Genomic DNA, 10,304 nt, shown 5'->3' on the forward strand with positions numbered 1-10,304 from the left:
GCAGCTCTTTTGTGGAAGAGCTCCCCTGTGACACAGGGGATAGCCACAGTGAGACATGAAATATCCCTGACACGATGCCTTTCTACAGGAGCTTGTAGCTGCAATCCAGTCTCACAGGCAAGCTGAGAAAGTTAGGAAAAGCCATTCCTCTCAGATCTCCAGGGGAACAGATTTTCTGATTCCATCTCTTCCTCTCTCTGTAGTTCACCCTCATGGGATGTCGACCAGCTGCTTGGGTTGCATTCCCACCCCTCTGCCCTGGAAGCAGTGAGCAACCAGAGGAGCGCAGGGCAAGGAAGAAGCGGATGCAATGTGAGGCCATATCAGGGTACGCGGCTTCCTCCACTCCCATGGCAGGTGATGTTTAGGGCTGAGTTTTAGCTATGCACTCTCCAACTAGCAAAGCTGGATACTAAGGAGCATTTCACAAGATCAGGCTTTTCCAGTTTATGCAAAGTGGGATTGCTTCAGGCTATTGAACCAGCCTGCTGCAGGCTAGCCAACCCCAGAAGTTTTATCTGTGCTGTAGCAACCTCAAGCCACTGCTGTTCTGCTTGTGCATCTAATGTCTCAGCTGCTTACTGAGGAGCTAATGAGCTTTTGGAGATACATGGGTGCTATAAACTCCTTAGGATGGAGATAAGCAGCTTATTGCCTTTAGGAGCACTGCCAGCCCTTGGGTCTGTTGCTGTGGTGCTCCTCAGTCCCCAAGTTCTTCCTTAGCAGGAAGGGTTATAATGCCTTGCAATAAATAAGTGTATTCATAATTACCTGCACGCATGTGTGTGCTGCAGCCATCTCCATGGGCTGAGGTAAAACCTGGCAGCAGGACAAGGAGGCAACAACACACTCTACACGCTGTGATGTCACGTCTCCCCGCACGACTGACTTCAACCCTTGCAAACTTCCTTCCTCACACAGGGCTGCACCATCTCACCAGTGCAGGATGAATCCTCCACTCTCGTCATGGTGGAATGGCCTTTGGCACCCAACAGCAAATTCACCGTGGACACTGTGGGCAGCTTCAGAACAAAAGGTGGCTGTTTTGATTATGAAACAACTTATTTCCATTGCTGTGCTTTCAGATAGACTTACTGTGAATGCCTGTCTAGAAAATTCACTGGGTAAAAAAAATAAAAAAAACAGGTAATGCACAACTGAAAGTTCATTTCCAGAGTCACTGTGAGAGCAGGTTTTTACTCCTTTAGTATGAATTCAGCCTTTGCTGTTCTCCACTTGCTGTCTGCAACATCTGCCATCGAAAGCAATCCTGCTGCAACTGGTCCACAGGCTGCAGTTGCTAAATGCTAAAGAGAGACTTCAAATAAAATCTGCTCGGCTACTCAAAGCATCTTCCTCTTCATTGGCTATTGTACTTTTTCCTCCTGTTTCATGTATTACCCAGGTATAAATTAGCCCAACAGCACTCTTTCAAGGTATAACTAGGAACATAATTTGGTATGCAACTCACATTTTTGTTTAGTTGCTCACTGTGGAGCAGTTTTGGAATTAATCTAATTTTTAGGCAGAGTTATTTGAGGTGTTCAAGTACCTTTCGATACCATCTTTTAACTCAAGTACCTTTTGATACCATCTTTTAATTCAAGTAAATAATATCTGAAAGCTGATTTCTTTGCTGCTCTATTGTCCTTACATATTACCTTTCTTGTTGGTTTATACCTATGCACAGCTTATAGTGAAGCCAGACCTACTCTCTTATTTTGAGACTCAGTGCAAATGGACCTCCCCTCCTTGGCTATGGTCCATTCCCATTACGTAGCTGGTTGAAATGAAAGGATGAGCAATGTAAAAACCTTCAATGTGGCTAAAGCAGTGAGATATAACAGTATCAGAGAGCCCATAAGCACTACTTGAATGCTAAATTCTCAGTTAAGTGGGTGCTGTCTGTTTAGATAGAGCCCTTGTCAGGATGCTAGAGTGGGATGATGATCCAGCAGCATATTCCTGTGACCAGCAGTTCAGAGGTTGGCTCAAGGCTCCGCTGCTGAAGTGGTACCGACAGCTCACTGCCGCGCCTGGAATCCACATCAAGCCGTCGCTGGATTCATGTCCAAGGGCTGAAAGTCACTGATGAACCTTTCTGTATTTAAAGGTTACTTCTGTTACTTTTTCAACAAAGCCATTTAATTTTCAACCATAGAAATGGCACATAAAAAGGGTTTGCAGTTCAGGAGTGCTCTTGGGTCTCAACCAACTTTGTAGGAGGCTAAGTAAAGTGTGAGAAACATTTTTTACCATACTACCCTATCAACTGAGCTTTTAAGGCAGGCTGATGAAAAGCAATCTATTATTTTAATAGCACTTTCTGTCTGGTAAAAGGTCTTGCTAACTTACTGAAACAGAGCTTGAAATAACAGATTAAAAACTGTCAGAAAAGCTGTGATGTAGTTTAGAGCTGAGTGAAAATTGTGACCAAAATCTGAGCCTGCCCAAGCCCTGAGTTAAATGCCAAAATGCCCCAAGATTCCTCAGGTCATCATGCAAGCTGTTAAGGATAACAAACAGCTTATTTGTTTGGGATGGGGTTGGCTTTTTCTTGGTTGTTCCTTTTGTGTGAAGGGTGTTTCTTAGAGAGAATTGGGTGGTTTAATCTATTTTTATGTATTTGGCCTTTTGCTCTTGTATGTTATCTAATAAAGTTCACTTCAGTGATGCAATGCTGATGAGAGAAAACCTCCTGGAGCTGTGTTAAACCTGAACTCTTCCTATCTGAGAGGAGCAGGGTGTGGGGTTTTGGGAAAATCCAACAGGATTTCACATTTTTTGTGATCTTGAAAAAAATTGTTGTGCTTAGATAAAAACAAAGCTTAAGGAAAAAAGAAAAGACATTGGTTATATGCATAGTACAAAAGCCTTGTAGAAAGCCTCTGTGTATCATTTGACTGCTAATTGAATTACCTTTACAATAAGGACATGATGACTTGGAGGATCGTGGAGAGCTCATCCCTGCAATGTGTGAGCCCAGCCTGGGAAACAAATCTCACCTGCCAGTTCTAAAGGGCTGTTTCCAGCTTTTCTTCTTGAAGGAGGGACCTGGCTCTGCTACCAGTAAAGTGACAATTCTGAGATTGATTTCAAAGGGAGCTAAGCTGAGCTCCATGAAAAGGGAGCGCTAGCATGCAATGCTGCTTTTCTTTTTTTCTTATTAATGTGACTAATTAAATGTTTGTGTTTTTTAAGCACTAACTGGTTTTTGATGGTCGTTGAGAGACTTTGAGAAAGTCAATAATTTTGATGAAATAAGACTGTAGACTCCAGAACAAAGTCCACATGGAATCCGTGATGTTGCTAGGATACAGCTATTAGTATTTTCAGTGGCTGGGGTGTTTTTTTGGTGTGTTTTTTTTTTAATAGAGTCAGCCTAACCTCTCTTACAAACAGTAGAAGAATACGTGACTGATCCTATTTACACAATGCTCCCTGAATTTACAGTAACGAAGACCAACTTGACCTAATAGTTTCAGCCACTTTTATTTCTGAGGAAGAAACACAAAGAGTAATTTTGACCTGAGCTGCAGGGAGCACGTTTGATCTGAACCTCGATGTTTTTAAGTAGTGTGCAGGATTTTGTCCCTGTGGGTGATACATCGCTGCAATCCGTCTCCCTCTAGTGGTTTACTTCCACAGGGGCCCTTAGCTTTTCTGCCTTGGACAGGTACCAGGTTTCATAACGTGATGCAGAAAGTTGGAAGACCCCTATGAGCTGAACCATAGAGCTGCACCGAGCTCATCATTTTCAAGAGATGAGTGTAAAAACCTATAAAATATTATCTTGTGGGTTTTATATTTTAGAATTCAATTCTTATTTACAATATCAGTAGTAGATGAGGCTTTCCATCCCAGGCTTGCTCTGCAGTACAGGCTAAAGTGGTTTGTTTGGTGTGTAGGATGTGACTGTTGCACATTGTTTCCTTCAGCTGTATACTGGGATGCCTGTAAAAAAAAAAAGATCAGTATTTAAGCTCATGTTCCACATCAAAGCCAATGCCAGATGTGGTGCCAATAACATTCTTTTTTTTATGTAACAGAGAATAGCCTTGTGGATGGTGCTATTTTGGGATCCCCATGTTTGGGGAAGCGATATCTAAGTGAAATCCTCTGCAGATATTTTCCTGGGAAATAAGGAGAAACAAACTGTTTGGAGTTTGTTTCCGATATACAACTTAGCTTTGAGGTCTGTCAGGTTTCTTGCATTTATGCCCCTGACCTCACCTTTGCTGGGCATCTTTTTCTTTAGCACCAAAGATAGCTCCAGTGCCTTATGAGCATGGGGAATGGGAAGGGGGAGGGATGAAAGCAGAAGCGTATTATCCAAAGCTAAGTAAGAAATTCAAGTCTCCTAATACCTGATGCATGGATTGAATGCTGAGGTAAGCCAGTTCCGCTCCCCAAAGATGGCTACATAAAGCATAAAGATTTAATCTAAAGCATATTGAAGTCAATACGTGCCTTTACTTAACTGTAAAGGATGAGGCTCAGCCTTCCTTCATAAGTGATGGTAACCAGAAAGTGTGATTCTGCAGTGCATCAGGGATCCTGGAGAGACTGATGTCTTTCCAGCTAGAACACTAATCTGAGGTAGGTAGAGGATTGGTACTGCCGCCTTCATACTCACATCTGGCTGAAGTCCATCCTGTGATTTGCTTTTTCATATACCAGAGGAGCTATTTGGCTTTGGCTTTTCCCTTATAAACTGTAACAGAGAAAAAGCTTGGAGAAATTTAGGATTACCTGCCCCAGAAGCTAGCAAGCTCCCATTCCATTTTCACAGGCCCCTGGACCCAGAGGTTACGAGATGCTATCACCTTCCTGTGAAGCATTTTAATTGTATGTTCAGTTACAGAGCAACTTTAAGGGTAAGGTTTTCATTTTGTTTGACTTTTACTTAATACTCAGCTTCTCTTGAGCAATCAGGAATCTTACCCCTTGGGAGACCGCTTAAAACACTTGAACACCACTCTGTAAAAGCTGCATGGCAGTTCCCATGATAGTGATTTTGGAGCTGATTTTGTCTCTTGTTTTTATTTTCCCTTTTCAGGCTGAAGTTTCCACCCAGTCTCCTGGCCAAAGATGAATTGATTTTGGATTATAACTTAAGTAAGAACTATTCCATTAATTTTTTTATATAAAAATTATGCATTTACTACTAGCATGTGGAACAAAATTCTTTTAACAGCTCCACAGCTAAAAAAGCAGACATACAAATTCAGTATGCACATGGTCCTCTCTGAGATTCATTCTAGCATCACTCACAGACAGTTAACAGGAGTCCTGTGTTTGCAGGGATGTCATGGACACTTATGGGATGCCTGTGAATGCATGATCTAGCTTTACTTTTGTGTAATTGTGTAGGGTTGGGGTTTTTTAGACTTTCACAATGCATATGTAGGAACTTTTATAGTAAGGAAAGAAAAGATCTATTTGAACTGGACTTTTTTGGGAGTGGTGATTGGTTATGTCAATTGTACAAACTAAGGAAAGGTTCCTCTGCTTTTTTGACTTTGGCAGGTTCATGTATTTGAAGGAAGACTTCTCTGAACAGGAGGTAGCAGGAACCAGCTGTGTGAGGAGCCTCTCCTATGGAGCAGTGCTTGGTTCTGTGCTGGAAACCTTCTGTCCCAGGCAGCACTGGATGCAAGCCTGCAAGGAAAACAGGGGCAGCGAGCCAGTTTGTTTTTAACAAAACAAAGTTATGCAATATCATTTAGTTCTGACATGTTCCCAACATGCAGCAAATGAAGAACTCACTAAATACAGTATATCTCTGGCCGTATCATTTGAATATAACTTGTTTCCATGACAACCTCCACTTAACAGCTTGGCTGATATGAAATCATTCCTAGATGAGGGAGCTTTTGCCAAAAGCATTAGGATTCAACACTTTAATATAATGTTTTAGGTTTTAAAAAAACATTTATTTAAGCCTCTGGAAGCAAATACCAGCTAAAATACCTCCATCCTCACCTCTGCTTCAGCTCTTGATTGATCAGTTTGTCTTCCTGGGAACCTTTCAGAAGCAGCTCTTGTGTTACTTAATATGCTTCTGAAGTCCCAGGCAGTGTTTCAAGAGCAAGTGATCATGACACCAGCATTTAGTAGAGAAATTCCATTTCATGGCTGTTGGCTCAGCCTTCGAGGCAGTGGAGCAGCAGCTGGGCACAGCAGCCAAGGCTTCTGCTCCAGCCATCCCTCAAGTCCATGAAGGTTTATGCTCCAACTGCCTCTGCTTCAGAGAGAGAAAGAGGATCTTCAGCTGGAGAAAGGTGTAGCCCAGCATTTCACACAATTCATTTTGTATTGGGAGCACTGAACTTACAAACCCAGATTATTTATTAGATCTTTTCTAAGGTGAGGTACCTGTTGCCTCGGAAATAGCTGTGAAACGCTTCCAGGGTGGAAATGCAATATGACTGCTCATATGGTGCTTGTTCCCTTCCTCCCTCCCAGGTGCCACATTGCATTAGAATACAGCTAAAATAAGCCTAATGCTTTCCTAATATTTCTCAAGTACGCAGGCATTGCAGTTGCCACAGTGATGGTACACAGCTGTCAGTGGGAGAAAGGATGGTCCTGATGATTTCAAGAGGCAGTCTGCCCCTTCAAAACACCATTCCTTATATCACGGGGATTTCCTGCTCTAGCTGGGAACAGGGACTGTGGGAAAACCTACTGGAACAGGCAAATAACATTTAAAGCATATGTAATGTACCCCTTGCTGTCAAGATTTTGGAATCAGCAAGGATTATAACAGCAGGGATTAAAATCTCAAGTAAAACCATGGAAAGAGTTATGAAGTATTTATTGTTTCTTCTGGCTATAATGTGCCTTCTTCAGCTCTCATTAACCCCAGCATGGAGTGACTTTGCTGTGCCAGAGAGGTGCCTGAAACTGGGTGCAGGCAAGCAGTGCTAGGAACACATAGAATGGGGCAGAATGGTTCTCCACTTCAGTTTGTCGGGGTTTTTTTCTCCCCAGTTGTTACTGGGAAAATTTCAGCTGTTGCCCATCTGAAATGAGCTGAGCTAATGACTGCTGACTCCTGCTCTCGGCTACACAGCCCTGCTTTATAAGGCCTGAGCAGCAAGCTACCTGTTTACCTGGAGAACTCTGCAAGTGAAAGGCTGGGAGGATAAGGAATGGAGCCAGAAGTCCCTTCTATGGTGGTGAGCTTTAAGCAACTCTTCCTACCTTTGCAGCATCTTGTAGCATGGGACCGTGCCGTAACGCTGTTTATGGTAAATCTGCTTGAGAAAGTACAAAAGCACGGGAGACAGCATCACCAGGGTTTCTTTTAAAAGGAGCCTTCAACATATATGGCAAATATGAATTAAATATATATTTTATAATTAAAGTCCTATAAATATCTCTCTGAAAATGATGATAATTTTCTGGGATTTTTAATCTCAGTTGATTTAGTTCAGGGTGTGTTGGCAGCGTGAGGTGGCTGAGCAGAATCAGAATGCTGTTCTCATGATGATTTTTTCTTATGAGATCCATCTTGGGAGACTCATTCTTGCCTCTGTGTCACGACTTCTTAGAAATCTCTGTAGGCTAAGGATGCGCTAATTCGATGCATCCTGTAATTGCCCTTCCTCCACAACCAGATTAATTTACTGTTAGTTGAGATTCCCACAATGTACCTTATGCCACTGTGAAGCCTGGTGTTTACTGATGTAAATTAGAAATAAACAGAGGCTTTACATGTCTTATTTGGAATAATGATATAGGCTCTGCTGCCTGGTACTTGCTCTGTGTCTCGGAGGTGAGGGGGTTGTACTTTGTTCTTTGCAGCTCAGGTTGTTTATAACAGAATAATTTGTTTTCAGCCTTAGCTATAATGTTTTAAATGATGAGCAGCTCTCTAATAATGGAATCTGGAGGTTTTCACTCAAGTATATGGTTCCCATCAGAGGCAGGTGCTGGATTCAAAGTTAGTTAGTTTTTGTAATACAATCTGGTGGGTTTGGCCTTATGTATCAGGCATGGAGGCTGTCAATGGCAGTCACAGAGGCAAGATGTGGCCCTTCAGGGTCGTAAGAAATTAACATTCTCCTCCTCTCCTCCTGTCTTCTCCAGCTTTTCTGAGAAAATCTGTGCCTAGATGCAGCCATCTATTGTGATTTATTTTTTTCCCAGGATTAACATTTTTGATGGCCTCACCATTAACACAGAGAAAAAACTCTTGGAGTGGGCATACCAATGAATTTTTAGATTCTAAGCTCTTCCAAATGGTCATTATCTTGCCTTCTATTTAAAGAGGAGTAAATTAAATTGCAAGAGATGGTGCAACTGGTTTTCCAGATCTTATTTAATTTGGCTTAGCAGTTAGCATTTTCCATCTGCACAACATAATCATTAACTTTTTTTGTTTCTTCATTGTCACTGTACAGGCTGCTTTTTATGGGTGATCTCTGGCCTTTCCTACTGTTACATTTTTCTTTCTTTAAAGGAATGTGTCTTTATTGATTTTTCTTTTAAGTTGAAGTATGTACAAAATTATTAATCCTGCTAAATGCGCTTGCAAGGAAACCCATGTGATTCATGGTCTTTGATCCTGCTATCACTTATGTGAGTGTTTAACTTTACTACTGTTTATAGTCTCACTGGGGAGAATCTTAATTTTAAAAATACTATTATAAAAATAACGTGAGGTTTTTAGCACATGTCCATGCTGCGTTGTGAGGGACATCTCCCTACAAAACCAAGCATGTAAATTAAATAGGCTGCAAAGAAGAGACATTATCTCCACAGGTCTGGAAAGATTGCGTTATTGTCCCCATCTATGGTCAGTGTGCATGGTATTCATCCCTTCACTTTGTGAATGTGCGAAGATCTTGTGTCCCAAAACTTTGATTTTTAGAGAGATTTAGTTTTCTGGTCAGCACTGCCAAGCAAAACTGAGCACGAAGGATACTCTCTTCAGAAAGGCTGCCCCAGAGGCTGATTTGGTCTGTAGTGTGATCTGTGTATGCACAGGGCAGGGGCTGCTAGCGGCACGTGGTGCAGGACACTGGCATTGGGCACACTGCCCACCCAAACACCTTATGGCCCTGGGCTCTCGTAAAGATCTGAGAAGCAGATCAACACTTCCACTCCTCTGTGCCCCAGTGTGGCTGGGGGTGAGCATATGGGCCTCGTCAGGGCCCCTTTCTGGAGCCATTCATGCCCTCAGATGGTCCTTGGTCATGTCCATTGCTGTCACCATCAGCGTCGCTCCCTCCACACCATCCATCCTTCTGCCCCTCGGCCCAGTGGCCCCTTGTCCCTGCAGATGTGTCCGTCCCCTGTCCCGAGTCCCGCCCCTCGCCCTACTCCCCGTCTTCCCCCGCTGCGTCCCTTGTCCCCTCCCCGCGTCCCGGCCCGCCCCTCGCCCCCCGCCCGGCCGGGGAGCTGGCGCTCAGCCCCCCGAGCGGGAGGCGGCGGGCGGCCGGGGCTGCCGCTCCACTCGCCATGGACCTTCTTGGCTGGACAAGTAAGTGGGGTCGGGGGGCGGCGGGGGCTTTACGGAGGGAAACCCCCAAAACCCGTCTGTGGGAAGCTTTGACGGGCTCGCTTGTGGGACACCGGGAGATGATCTTGTGCAGCGAGTGAAAAACGCGCCCGTGAGACGGAGCCGGTGTTCCTTCCTTCCCATCGAGGGGGAGCCTTAACGTTTTCTAGGGGGTAGTGAATGAAGCGCATTTGGGAAACGCTAACGGGTTTGTAGTTGAACGAGTGAGCGCTGATTCAGGCGACGTCAGTGGCCGTTTAAACGCTGGATTTAGAAGTGATCTTCGAGCCCCGCGGACGGGAGGCTGGGGGTTCTGGTGCGCGGCCCAAACGGACCGAGGTCCCCCTATAACGCTTTGACAGTCAGGTTTGGCTCCTGTAGACAATCAGTTCTTTAAATCCGATGCAATTTGGTTATAAGGATTAGCGTAATAAGGGTTTATTATTGAACAGCAGTGTTCATATTGCATTTCACACACTTGAAGTTCCACTCTCTAATGGTCACAGAAAGCTGGCGCAGAGGGAGCTCACCCCCGAGGTGCCTGCAGCTAGGCACAGGGGGAAAGCACCAAAGTCAGAACTGAAATACAATGTTTAAACCCAGAATTTGATATTGTTTTTCTGGTGTGTGTTTTCTGACATCTTGGTTTTAATCTTCTGCAGCTCCCTTTTCTCAATTTTCAGTTGTATTTCTCTTCTCCTCCCACTCCAGAAGGAGTTTTCTCCTTTAAATGCCTTTCTGCCGCTGAACATATTATCTTGTACTACTGGTAAAATTCTCCTTTGTTTTCGGT

The sequence above is a fragment of the Strigops habroptila genome, chromosome 11 (genome assembly GCF_004027225.2).
Source record: "Strigops habroptila isolate Jane chromosome 11, bStrHab1.2.pri, whole genome shotgun sequence".
Classification (NCBI taxonomy): Eukaryota; Metazoa; Chordata; class Aves; order Psittaciformes; family Psittacidae; genus Strigops; species Strigops habroptila.